Source organism: Beta vulgaris, chromosome 9 (assembly GCF_026745355.1).
Source record: "Beta vulgaris subsp. vulgaris cultivar EL10 chromosome 9, EL10.2, whole genome shotgun sequence".
In the NCBI taxonomy this organism is placed as follows: Eukaryota; Viridiplantae; Streptophyta; class Magnoliopsida; order Caryophyllales; family Amaranthaceae; genus Beta; species Beta vulgaris.
Genome location: NC_079210.1, coordinates 31227623 through 31239354, shown reverse-complemented (window position 1 = coordinate 31239354; position 11732 = coordinate 31227623). Strand labels below are relative to the sequence as shown.

Below are 11732 nucleotides of genomic sequence, written 5' to 3'. Positions count from 1 at the left end.
CATATTTTTTGATTTAGGTAAACTACAAGAACATTTTACGCACTAAACTTTACGCACATATAGGAGATGCCTATATTTTTCTACTAAAATCAACAATCCAGAATTCACTTTATCCTTCTTTTGACGTCGTTGACTTGACATGCGTGGATTGGGCTGAAGAGTGTGCTTATCTCTTTAAGTATTATATCTTAATTTCATACTTCTTTTTTTTTTAAAAAAAAAAACATATTTTATATTCATTTTTTTGATTTAAAACCACTACTATTAATTTTTACAGGATTCGCATGGAGGAGAAACAGAAGATGCTTGCATTACTAGAAGACGTTTGATGGGATATCGAATTTAATGTCTTACACATTCTTCATGTATGAGATTAATAAGAGTGTACTTTGTCTTAGAATATGATTGATAATATACTTTGTTAATTTCTTGCAATTTTACAGGTGTTTTAATATGAAAGCTTATGAATAAAAGTCAATTTGTACTCTTATTTGTTTTAGAAATGTATTTTATATATGATTTGATTTAATGATATGCACTACTTTATGATAACAATATATAATTTTTGCTATAAAAAATATTCCTAACCACTTATGATCAATCTTATCATGATATTATTTGCAATCTTATGAATACTAAAAGATGACAATTTATAGCATGATTTATATATACATCATGATTCAGCTGCCCAACCAAAAAGAAGAAAAAAAAATCAGTAACTTAAACGCAAATATGTTACTACATGATATACAAGCACTATTCTAAGAAATTAAATTGATGACTTAGCACATGTTCTCAATTCTAACTAATAAATATATAAAATTTAGCACATTTTATGTTGATGATATAAAAAAATAAATTCCCTCCCTTCAAAAAAATAAAAATAAATTCCCATGTTCTCAATTTATGGGATTAATAGCACTGAAAATCAAATTTGGAAAAAAGGGGAATCTTATGCCTATTATTTAGATTTTTAAAAAAATAAAAAAAATGCCATCAAGGCTATTTGACGAAACGTGTGAGCATATAACAATTTTATTCCTATAAATTAGCCTCAATTCTAGGTCTAATTGCATAAAATATCAATTTTATCAATTAAATTGAACATCACCAATTAATATATTTTTATGCCTATTATTTAGACATTGTCTTCTCTGCAATCAATAGCTCCTACTTGTGGGATTTTTCCCGAGTGCTCAGACTAACAAAAAATATGCGTCTGAGGCCAGGGTCCAACAACACAGATATTGTTGAAATTCGAAATTTCTCAGAGTGGATATTAAATATTGGGGATGGGGAGGCGGGAGAGCCTAATGATGGGGAGGGTTGTGTAGAAATACCTGACGATATACTGATTGATGGAGGAGATGACCCTATCGCGGCCGTAGTCGACAGCACATATCCTGACCTTGAAGCTCATTTATGGGAAGCAACTTACTTCCAAGAGAGAGCCATACTTGCGCCAACACATGACATTGTTGAGACGGTAAACGATCATGTGTTGTCCCAATTGCCTGGTGAAGAAAGAACTTACCTTAGTTCTGATGCAATTTCAAAGAAGAGGCAAACTTTGGAGTACATGAAATGTATTCAACCGAATTCCTTAATACAATCAAATGCTCTGGGTTACCAAATCATAATATGAGACTAAAGGTTGGTGCACCGGTAATGCTTCTCCGGAATATTGACCAAACTTCTGGGTTATGTAATGGTACGCGTTTGGTTGTCAAACACCTTGGTAATCGCATCGTTGAAGCTGTAGTCATATCTGGAAGTAACGTAGGCGACAAGGTGTTTATTCCTGAATGACACTAACCCCATCTGATGGAACAAAATTTCCTATCAAGTTTCAAAGGAGACAATTTCCTTTGGTTGTTTGCTTTGCAATGACAATTAATAAAAGCCAAGGGCAATCTCTCTCTCATGTTGGTTTATATCTTCCTAGGCCGGTTTTCAGCCATGGACAATTTTATGTGGCGATTTCAAGAGTTACGAGCAAAAAAGGATTGAAGATTCTAATTTGTGATAAAGATCGTGCGAAGTCGAATATTACCACTAACGTCGTGTACAAAGAAGTGTTTCAAAATGTTTAATTACTAACTAATGAAGATAGTTGCCTAATTTCTTGATGTCAATTATTTTAATGATATTTATGGAGATTGTTATTTATTAATTCTAAATTCATCACTTAAGTATATAAGGTTCACCTTATTAACTTTTTTTCGAATAAAATAACTATTAAATTTGTTACTAAATTGATGATACCTTTTTATGTATCCTAATATTATCATGTTTATATTGTATATTAATTTAATTTGTTCAATGACTTTAGCGAAAAAAAATTACTTGAAAGTTCCTGTGCAGTTTGCACGGGTCCAATAACTAGTGTTTCTAGAAAAGTTCATCGCTAGGAGTTCTCTTTACATGTTATGCATGTAAAGACCTGGGAGTGGCTTGTTTAGGGAGAAATCCTGACATTAATTTCTTTTTAAGTAGGGTTCTTGTTTTATGATCCATTCTTTTAAAGTGCTCTATTTAGTCTTTAGTTAATTAGGTGATAGTTCTTTTAATCTTAATTGTGAAGCAAGGGTAGGATTTAGTCTCATGTCTGCGGAAGTTACACGTTTTGGAGTGAAAGAATTTAAGTACTATAAGCGGAATTTCATGAATCAAATTCATAAGCACTTAAAAGAGGATCACATGCATATACAATCAAGGATCACATATATAATAGTTTAGAATTAAGCTTTTGAAGCATGAATTCCACAAAGCTTGTTATAATCCGGAGAAAGAACCGCAATTGTGATTCCTCTACTTGGTCCACCAATCCGGATCAACACTCCACCAATGCTAGTTGGAAGGAAGAAATTCTACTTCTTCTTTAATGGAGTAAATGTGACTTTTGGGAAGAATATGAGAGAGAAGAATATTAAGAGAGATCGTATATCTTTCTTATGATTGCCTAATATTTAGGTTAGGAATCCCTTCCCTTCTCTCCTCTTGGTCGGCCCCCCTAGAGCCCTTTTGGGCTCTATTTTTTTTTTGTGTTGATCCAAATAATTATGTGTGACCTAAAGGATCCATTTAATTGGGTTTAGGGTTTATAATTTCCTAAGACGAAGTTCTATAGCATTCTCTAGCAAGACATATAGACGATCCAATTTAATGAATTTATTATCTCCATAATACGATCCATAATATATTTAGTAATTGCAATAAAGTCGAGGACATAATTCCTTCACGGAGTTGTGTCCAACTTTGATCCTGGACCTCATAATATGGAGATTGTGGAGGCGGCACTAGTGGAAAAAGGTGGATTTGCGTCGGACCCGAGACCCCTATTTGCGTCGGACTTGGGTCCGACGGCACAGGTCTCGACGCAGATGACCTATCAATGATCTGCGTTGAATGCAGAAACGACGCAGATCTTCATCTATTTGCGTCGCACCTTGTATGTATACGGTGCGATGCAGATGACTATCCCAGCCCAATTCAGAGAACTTCATAGGGTAATGTGCGTCGCACATTGCCTAGTGTGCGACGCACATGAGTGATTTGCGTCGCACCTTGGGCTAGGTGCGACGCAAATTGGTGTCTTAATAAAAAAATTAATTTTATGAACTAGCTATACTGCATTCCATAAACCACCAAAATTCGAACTAGGCTATATTGCATTCGAACAGAAGAAGGCATTCGAACAGAAGAAGAAGCAAGTTGAACACAACAGAATAAACAAACAAAATTCCATAATATCGTAATATCATAATTTACAACTCGAACACAAAACAATAAACCACCAAAATTCCATAATTTACAACTCCTACACAAAACGAAACTGATTATGGAAGACAAAAGCACCAAAAACTTCAATTTCCTTCAATTTCCGACGAAGAAGGCTTCCAGAAAAACCAAAAATAGATCTGGAAATGAAAATAAGAAAAAAAAGTCAATAAAAAATCAGATATAAAAAGTAAAAAAACAGAAGAACATAACTTTCAGATGCATAAAACTCGAAGACAATGAAAAAATGAAAAAAAATAGATCTAAACAATGAAAAAACGAAAAAACGAAATTGTAGATCTGAAAATAGAAAATTGTAGACTAGGAAATTATAAAATCATATTGAAAAATTGAAAAAAAAAAAAAACGAACCTGTCAAAGTGAGAGAGAAGAGTGTTCGTTCATATCAAACTCGAAGTCGCCGGAGAGAGAAAGAGTTTCATCCATAAAAAACCAAGTCGCCGGAGAGAGAAAGTATTTTGTTGTACGTTTTATCCATAAAAAAATGAAGTCGATTGTACGCCGTCAACGAAGAGTGTTTGTTCGTTGTTCGTTCGGCGAAGATAGAGATGGAGAGAGTTTGAGGGTGTGAGAGAGAGAGAGGGAGAGAGTTTGAGGGTAGGAGAGAGAGACGCGAGAAGGAGACGAGAATGGCTGGAGTTTATTTAGGGTTTGAGGGTGAGACTTGAGAGAGGTTGGAGTTTTTTAGGGTTTGAAGGTGAGAGACGAGCATGAAGCGCGTTTAAGAGGTTGGACTTTTGGGCTGATCTGTGCCGGATGGGCCAACAGATCCGACGCAGATTAGCCTTTTGCAACGCACTTTAGTAAAGTGCGACGCAGATCTGGCTTAACAATGTGCGTCGGATGGGCTTTAGTGTCCGACGCACATGAGCTATATGCGTCGCACATCTATAGGGTACAACGCATATAGCTCATATCTGGTGCTTATGCAAAGATGTTTTGCGTCGCACTCTGGCTCCCGTGCGACGCAAATTAAGTTTTTGCGTTGTTTCCGTTTTAGTGCGACGCATTTGGTAGGACGCAAATCGTGCTTTTTCTACTAGTGCGGATGCGGGTAGTTTGACTAAAGCTGATCAGTGGGAAAGCCATCTAAAGAAAACATAAGATAAAGTTGGGAAGCATGGAATCAAGTGAAATGCTGCATAAGGATGATAGCTGACATCACGATGGATATTGTAAAAGAAAAAAAAATCGATAAGGAAGCTATCCAAAGGCCATCATTTAGAGAAATAGTTGCTAGCTCTTCACAATGGTTCGTTTTAGGAAGCCAAGAAAATAATGTTAACATCAAGGGAGTGGAATGATGATGTTATATTGTTATGGTTTTATATAGAGTTTTTTCCCCTACTATTAAGCTAAAGTGTGTGTTAATAGTGCTCGTAGGAGCCATTTTATGCTATCTTTTTCCATCTAGTTGGGTTTTATGGTTTGTGTTAATTGGTAGGTTTTAGTGAACTATTTTTCTATTTTCTTCTATTTTATGACTACTATAGTGGATTGGAGAGGTTTGAAGGTTCATTTGCTGAGTTCTGAGGTCCCGAGTACACTTTCCGGGGACCTTGGACAAAAGAAGATTTGAAGACTTGGCACTTGAAACCAAGGAGTGAAGAAAAGAGCCCAAACCTTATCTCATCGAGCGCCCTCAGTCCGATCGGGCGTCCACAAATGCCAGCAAACAGTTTTATTGCAAGCCCGATGGTGCGTCCTTCGCCCAATCGTTGCTCATTGTTGAAGCCCGATCGGGCGATTGGCCCGATTTCATCGGTCACGTGTGCTGTGTTCTTGTGTGCGTGCGTATGCGCTGAACTTTGAGTAGTGGATCGACTTCATTGGGCAGATGCTGTAGTCCTATGAAGCAGAGCCTGTGCCAAATTTAAGTAACCTGACTTCATCGGGCGGTCTTCCCAACTCACTTATTTTAATATTTTCCAGGTTATATTTGTATTACTTTTCCTATCTATTTTAGGTTCATTATCAACGACGATAGAAGGGTGAAGGTGTGAGATGAGAGAGAAAAGAGAACCCGATGAAGGCGGAAAAAACCCAAAGTCTATCTTGTGAATCGTGCGAGACATAAGACGAGTAGAGATGATCGATGACCTTACTTGGTGGATTCAATCGAAGCTTTATGGTTGAAACAGAGGGCGTGAGGAGAATGAAAGGGAGGTGTTGGTGTTCGTTGGTGGTGTTTGGGGGACATCGACGAGGTAGAGGTGGAGTGAAAATCCGAGAGGAGGGAAGTTTGACTAGAGAGGAGAGAAAATGGTGAGGAGGAGAAGGGGGGCTCCAACTAGGCCTTTCTCGTATTAACTAGGCTCAATTCAGCCCAGTGCTTAATACCAAACACGGGTGTTAGACAAAAAACAAAGAAGATTAACCAATGCGGTTAAGAGATCCGGAACGGTTAACAAAAAATCGGATCGGTTTTCTGTTAACCGATTCGATTCTCTAAGAACCGTAACGGTTTTTGTTCCCAAGTTTCCCACCCAAAATTTCGAGGATTTACCGATTCGATTATCTTAAGGACCGCATCAGTTGTATTGTGACATATAGCATTTTCTCCACTAGTGATATCTGATCTTGTTTAGTTTCTCCATATCTTAGAAGCTAGATTAAAACAACCATCTCTCTGTGGATTCGACCCAACTTACTCTACTACATTGTTAGAAGGTTTGCTAGGAATTTTTTTTACAGGTGTACGACGACCTATCAACTCGACCTTAGATCATATGCATTACTCTTGTTTGGGCCGGGCTTAATTTGTGTCTCCCCATTTGAGTATCTAACGATGATACATACCACTATCTTAATTTGTCCGATCCAAGGGAGAGCAATCTGAATAGTTAGGCCCACAACCGTTTCTAAATTGAAAAAGCCTATTCAAGACCCAATTATAAAGCATAATTAATTGTTGCTAATAATTAAATGTATTTGAGCTCACTTCTTTGAAAAGCCTAATTAATAATTCGTAATAGTTATTGTTTTTATTATTAATTTTTAATAAATATTTTCAACGGTTTTTTTCACATGGTACCTTTATGGAAAATTTTAAAATTCATGGATTACCCATATAGTTTGACAACCATGTATCCTTATTATTTCAATAAAATGCATGAAATGTCATTAATGACTAACAGCATCATGTTTCTTTTAGTCATTAAAGGCAAATCAACATAATTATATTAAGTAATTCATAATTAGCTAAACTTAATGCTACTTAAATCACTAGTAATCCTGATCAAATAAATTAAAAAGAAAGAAGAGGAAGACCACCCCTACCCTCAAAACCCTTCCCTCCGACCCCCAACCCCACCTCACCCCAACACTAGCCCTGCACTGCCTCCAAAAAACCACCCCCAGCCTCGAATAGACCAGAAATAACTTGAATTTTCATTCACCCTCGATATGCACCCCACCCCTCGAAATTTGCCCCTCTCCCTCGAAAAAAATCCCCCAGACACCAAAAATCAGATTAGCGGGGGTGGTTTAAGGGGGTGGGGGTGGTTTTAAGAAGATGGGGAAGGTTTTTGATAGTGAGGGATTTCATCCCATGCGAGCTCCTCTTCTCCTCTCCCATGTCTCCCTCCACCTTCCTTACCGTCTCTACGTCGTTGCTGCCGTCATCCTACTTTTACTCCTCCGGTTGCACGTTGTTGATGTGTTGTTATCTTTGTTTCGCTACGTTGTTGTTGTTGTTCTCTCTCTTTGTCATGTTGTTGTTCCACCATCGTTGTTGTTGTTATGTCGGTGTTGATCGACTCTTTCGTGCTTACTGTGTCGTTTGATGTTGCCCCCACGTTAACCATCTTGTCGTAGCTTCTATCTTGTGTGTGTGTCTTATGTGTTGTTACGATTATTGCTGCACTAACTAGAAATTCTGGAAACTAAAAGGGGGTGGTAGGGGAGGGGGAGGCAGATGGGTGGAAGGTGTAGGGGTGGTGTGGCGCGGTAAGTGAAGAGGAGAGAGAAGATGAAAGGAGAAGGTGGTTGGTGGTGCAGAGGTGGTGTTGGGCAGGTGGCCCAAACAGAGAAGAGAAAGGGAGAATTGGGGTAAAAGAAAGGGGAAGAGATAAGAGAAATGAATTAGGTGTTGGACATCGTTGGTCATTAAGGGAATTTCATGCATTTTATTGAAATAATAAGGGTACATGGTGCATTTTTGAAACTGTAGAGATACCCTATGAATTTTAAAATTCCACATGGGTACCATGTGAAAAAATTGTATGTTAAAAAATAAAAGGATTTTATTAAAATCAAATTTTATCTCTTGAAGATAGATAATTTTTGGATTTTAGATATAGATGAAAAGAATCTCTAAAAAATTGAGATCAATTGAAAAAACCAACTAGATCTAAGTTGCATCTAACGCAACTTGTTGCGACGTGCGACTATGAGGCAGTTTAAGAAATCCAGGAACGCACAGGGGAGTGCGCTAAGTGCATAGCAATTCTCTTGACGCATCGTTGTTCGCTGCGCGTAACGTTTATTCATGCTGCGCACCGCTGTTGCGTGCAGAGCGATAGAAATTCTTATCTTTTTATATTATTTTCCCTATATTTAGGCCATATTATTTTCAATTTTGGCATGCTTTCTCACGCCTGCTTACTTTATCATAGCACCATTATACACTCATATACTGTAATACACTCTCATCAAATACATTCAAACACTTTAAGCACATACATACACTATCTTCTATTGATTTTCTGTTGAAGCCTCCACGATTACTCATTCCGAATGTCGTCATTCTCTCATACACAATCCACATCGCGGTATAGTTATGAGGGTCCTTAATCTTTTCTTTTCATATTTATTGTTTTAAAGTTACTAACTTGTTATTCATGATATAGATCTTTAAGCAAATTCGTTCTTCTTGTATATTCTCAATCTCTACTCCCTTCTTCTTACATATTCTCTATGTTGCCATTTTTGTTGCTTTCATCACCTCACATGTTATTATTGCTATTTAAAATACCTAAATAAATATTCTAAAGCCTAACAAGATGACTGGACAATTTGTTTAGGACCCTGTTAATATGATTGCTTAACAACATATCACCACCAATTAGTCTTTTGCGTGTTTAATGAACCAACCTAGACTAATCTTTTTCAGAATGGTCGAAAAAATTATTAGGTTATTTAATTGCATAAAACTTGCTATAATTCGTATTAAGTAGAGGCCAGCAATGAACGAACGTGATTCTTAACCATGTTCGTACCCTCACCCTCGAACTCACTTTTTGGTTCATGATCATTAATGAAGTTATGATGGGAAAATCTATATTGGGTCCTTAAAGTTTTCCAGTATCCAATTAGGTTTATAAGTGTTCCTTTAAAGACTTATTGACGACTTCAAAAATATTTTTTTAATAAAATCCTTCAATGAGGTAGTTAAAGAAGCGCACAGACAACGTAGGCAATTAAAATATGCATACGCCTATGAAACTATACGTAGGCGTGTTTTTATTGCCTAAGCGGGATGAGCGCGTATTTGATTCGCTCGTTGTAAAGGTTTTATTGAAAAATGTTTTGAACTCGCCAACAAGTATTTAGAGGAACACTCATAAACCTAATTAGATATTGGAAAATCACAGGGACAACTTACAAAGTTATCTAATGTATATTTTTCCGCCATGACTACTCCATACATGGTCATTGAACCAAAAAATAAGTTTGGGGGTGAGGCCGTGAGGGTATGAATAAGATCAAGAATCGAATTCGCCCATTGATGGCCTCTACTTTATATGATTCATGTCAAGAATTATGCAAATACACAACCACATAATATTTTAATGCAATCTAAAATTAATCTATGTTGGCTCATTAAACAAATAAAAGACTAATTTTGGTGATATGTTATTAAAGCATTCAAATTATAGAGATCCTAATCAAATTGTCCAATTATCTTATTAGACGTTAGAGCATTAATACAATCATGTATATGAATAGTATAATTAATAAATATAGAAGAGAAATAAAAAGAGAAGGGTAGAGATTATAATATACAAGGACATTTTAATTCCTTTAAAATCTACATTATGACAAATAAATTGTTAGTTAAAGAAGGAATTGAATTGGAATTGACCCTTAGGAATTATATATACATTTGTCGCCTGGGTCTTATATTACGATTTGAAGGATGAGCAATCTTGAAACTTGAAATATGAAATTCAAAGAAATTGATGCGTTTAATATGTTTGAATGTGCTTGTAGAGAGTTGTTGTAGTTGGAAGTATGATGAATGTAGGTGTTAAGTATTAAAATCATAGGGAAGAAGTGTTTGAAAAGTCGTTTGAAGACACCAGTTATTCAGGCAAAGGGAGAAGAAAACAGAGCGAAAAAATAAAACAAAATTGTGCACCAGACGCACGTCCTGTGCGTCTTGTTCATCGGCTTTGTGTTTTTCGTTTTTTTGTAGGGTATCATTGTTGTGCGCACAATATTGTGCGCACACGCAACGTTGATCTAGCCGGGTTTTTTTTATCATTTTAAGATTCTTTTTTATCTTTTGATGAAATTTATCTTTTAAAATCCGAAATCAGCTATCTTTAGTAATAAAAAACTAATTTTCGAAATAACCTTTAAAAATTAATTATAGGAGAATAATTAACATATTACAAATATAATTAATTATCATCGTAATTGATTGGGACTTAAAAATTGGGCTTGAATTTAATAAATAGACTTTATTTTTTAAAAACGCTTCTGGACTTAGCTTGTACGATTGATCTTCCTTTTGTTTGGACCAATTAAAACGGCGATATGTTTCAACATTGGGTACTCAATGGGGAGACACAATTTGTGCCTACACTTTTCACACCGATTGTTTAGTTTTATAAATATTTGAGCAGTGTCTTTGTTAAAATATTTGTTGATAAGTTTCAACAGTGATAGAATTTGTGAGTTTAAATTGATATTAAGTGTTTTTGATCATGTGCATTTAAAAATTTTAAGCACTTGTAATTCTATTTACCTTCAGTCAACTAACCACTAAAAGTGCATAAAATTTAGGAAAGATTGATGGTAATAATCCTATCTTTGAACGATTTTGTTAAAATAATCACACCTTTCAATTAACTCACTATAGTCCCACCACGACTGTTACCCCCCCCCCTCCAAATACAATCAACTTTTTTAGAATTGTTTTTTTAGCTACATGTCCTTTCTTAATAGAATCTATATTCTTTATTTTCTTTTTCTCTTCTCCCCTTCTTTGAGTTCCTCAACCAGCTCTCTTCATCTTCTGACGCGAAATAATCCATGCAAGTAGCTGCCAATCAACTGGTTCATTATGGGCCTGAAAGAGGAGTATATTGCCTTTTTAAAGGGTTTTTTTACGGAAAATCTTACATGTGGGTTCTTAAACATTGAACCTTTATATGAAATAGTAATTTTCAAGTTTATTTTATTCTTCATTCCATACAGGGTCGATCTTAGTGGCAAAGCCTTTCCAAAAATGTAACTAGATCCAAATACATTCCACAAAACTTTAATAAAACCAAGTTACAATAGTTTATGATAAGTTCTCATTAGATAGAGGAACGAGTTCTCAATAGATGGAGGATTAATACTTGATGAAGAATAATTTTGTTGGCTTCATCGAATTGGAGGAAAACTATATTTTAAATTGATTCGTTTTTCATTATGTGTTCATTTTGGAAAAAAAAAGTATAAGATGTCTCTCTATTAATTTTCTTTTTATAGTTATATAATACATTCATACACATAGCATAATCACACAAAAATTCCCTAATCAATTCATATATCTGTAGATGTGTCTTACTATCGTTGTAATCTAACATTAGAGCACAAAATAAGCAAAAAAAAAAAAAAAAATTCACACCTCAAATAATAAATGTCAACATCAGAATTAGTATATGATTCAAAAAGTTCAAAAATAATAATTCACAAGTTATAGTTCACTTTAAATC

General features: G+C 35.5%; 1 pseudogene; it reads left to right on the top strand.

Annotated features, from left to right (window-relative positions):
- Nucleotides 1-1213: 1213 nt before the first annotated feature.
- LOC104903157 (uncharacterized) lies at nt 1214-2093 on the top strand (annotated as a pseudogene).
- The last annotated feature ends 9639 nt before the right edge of the window (nt 2094-11732 follow it).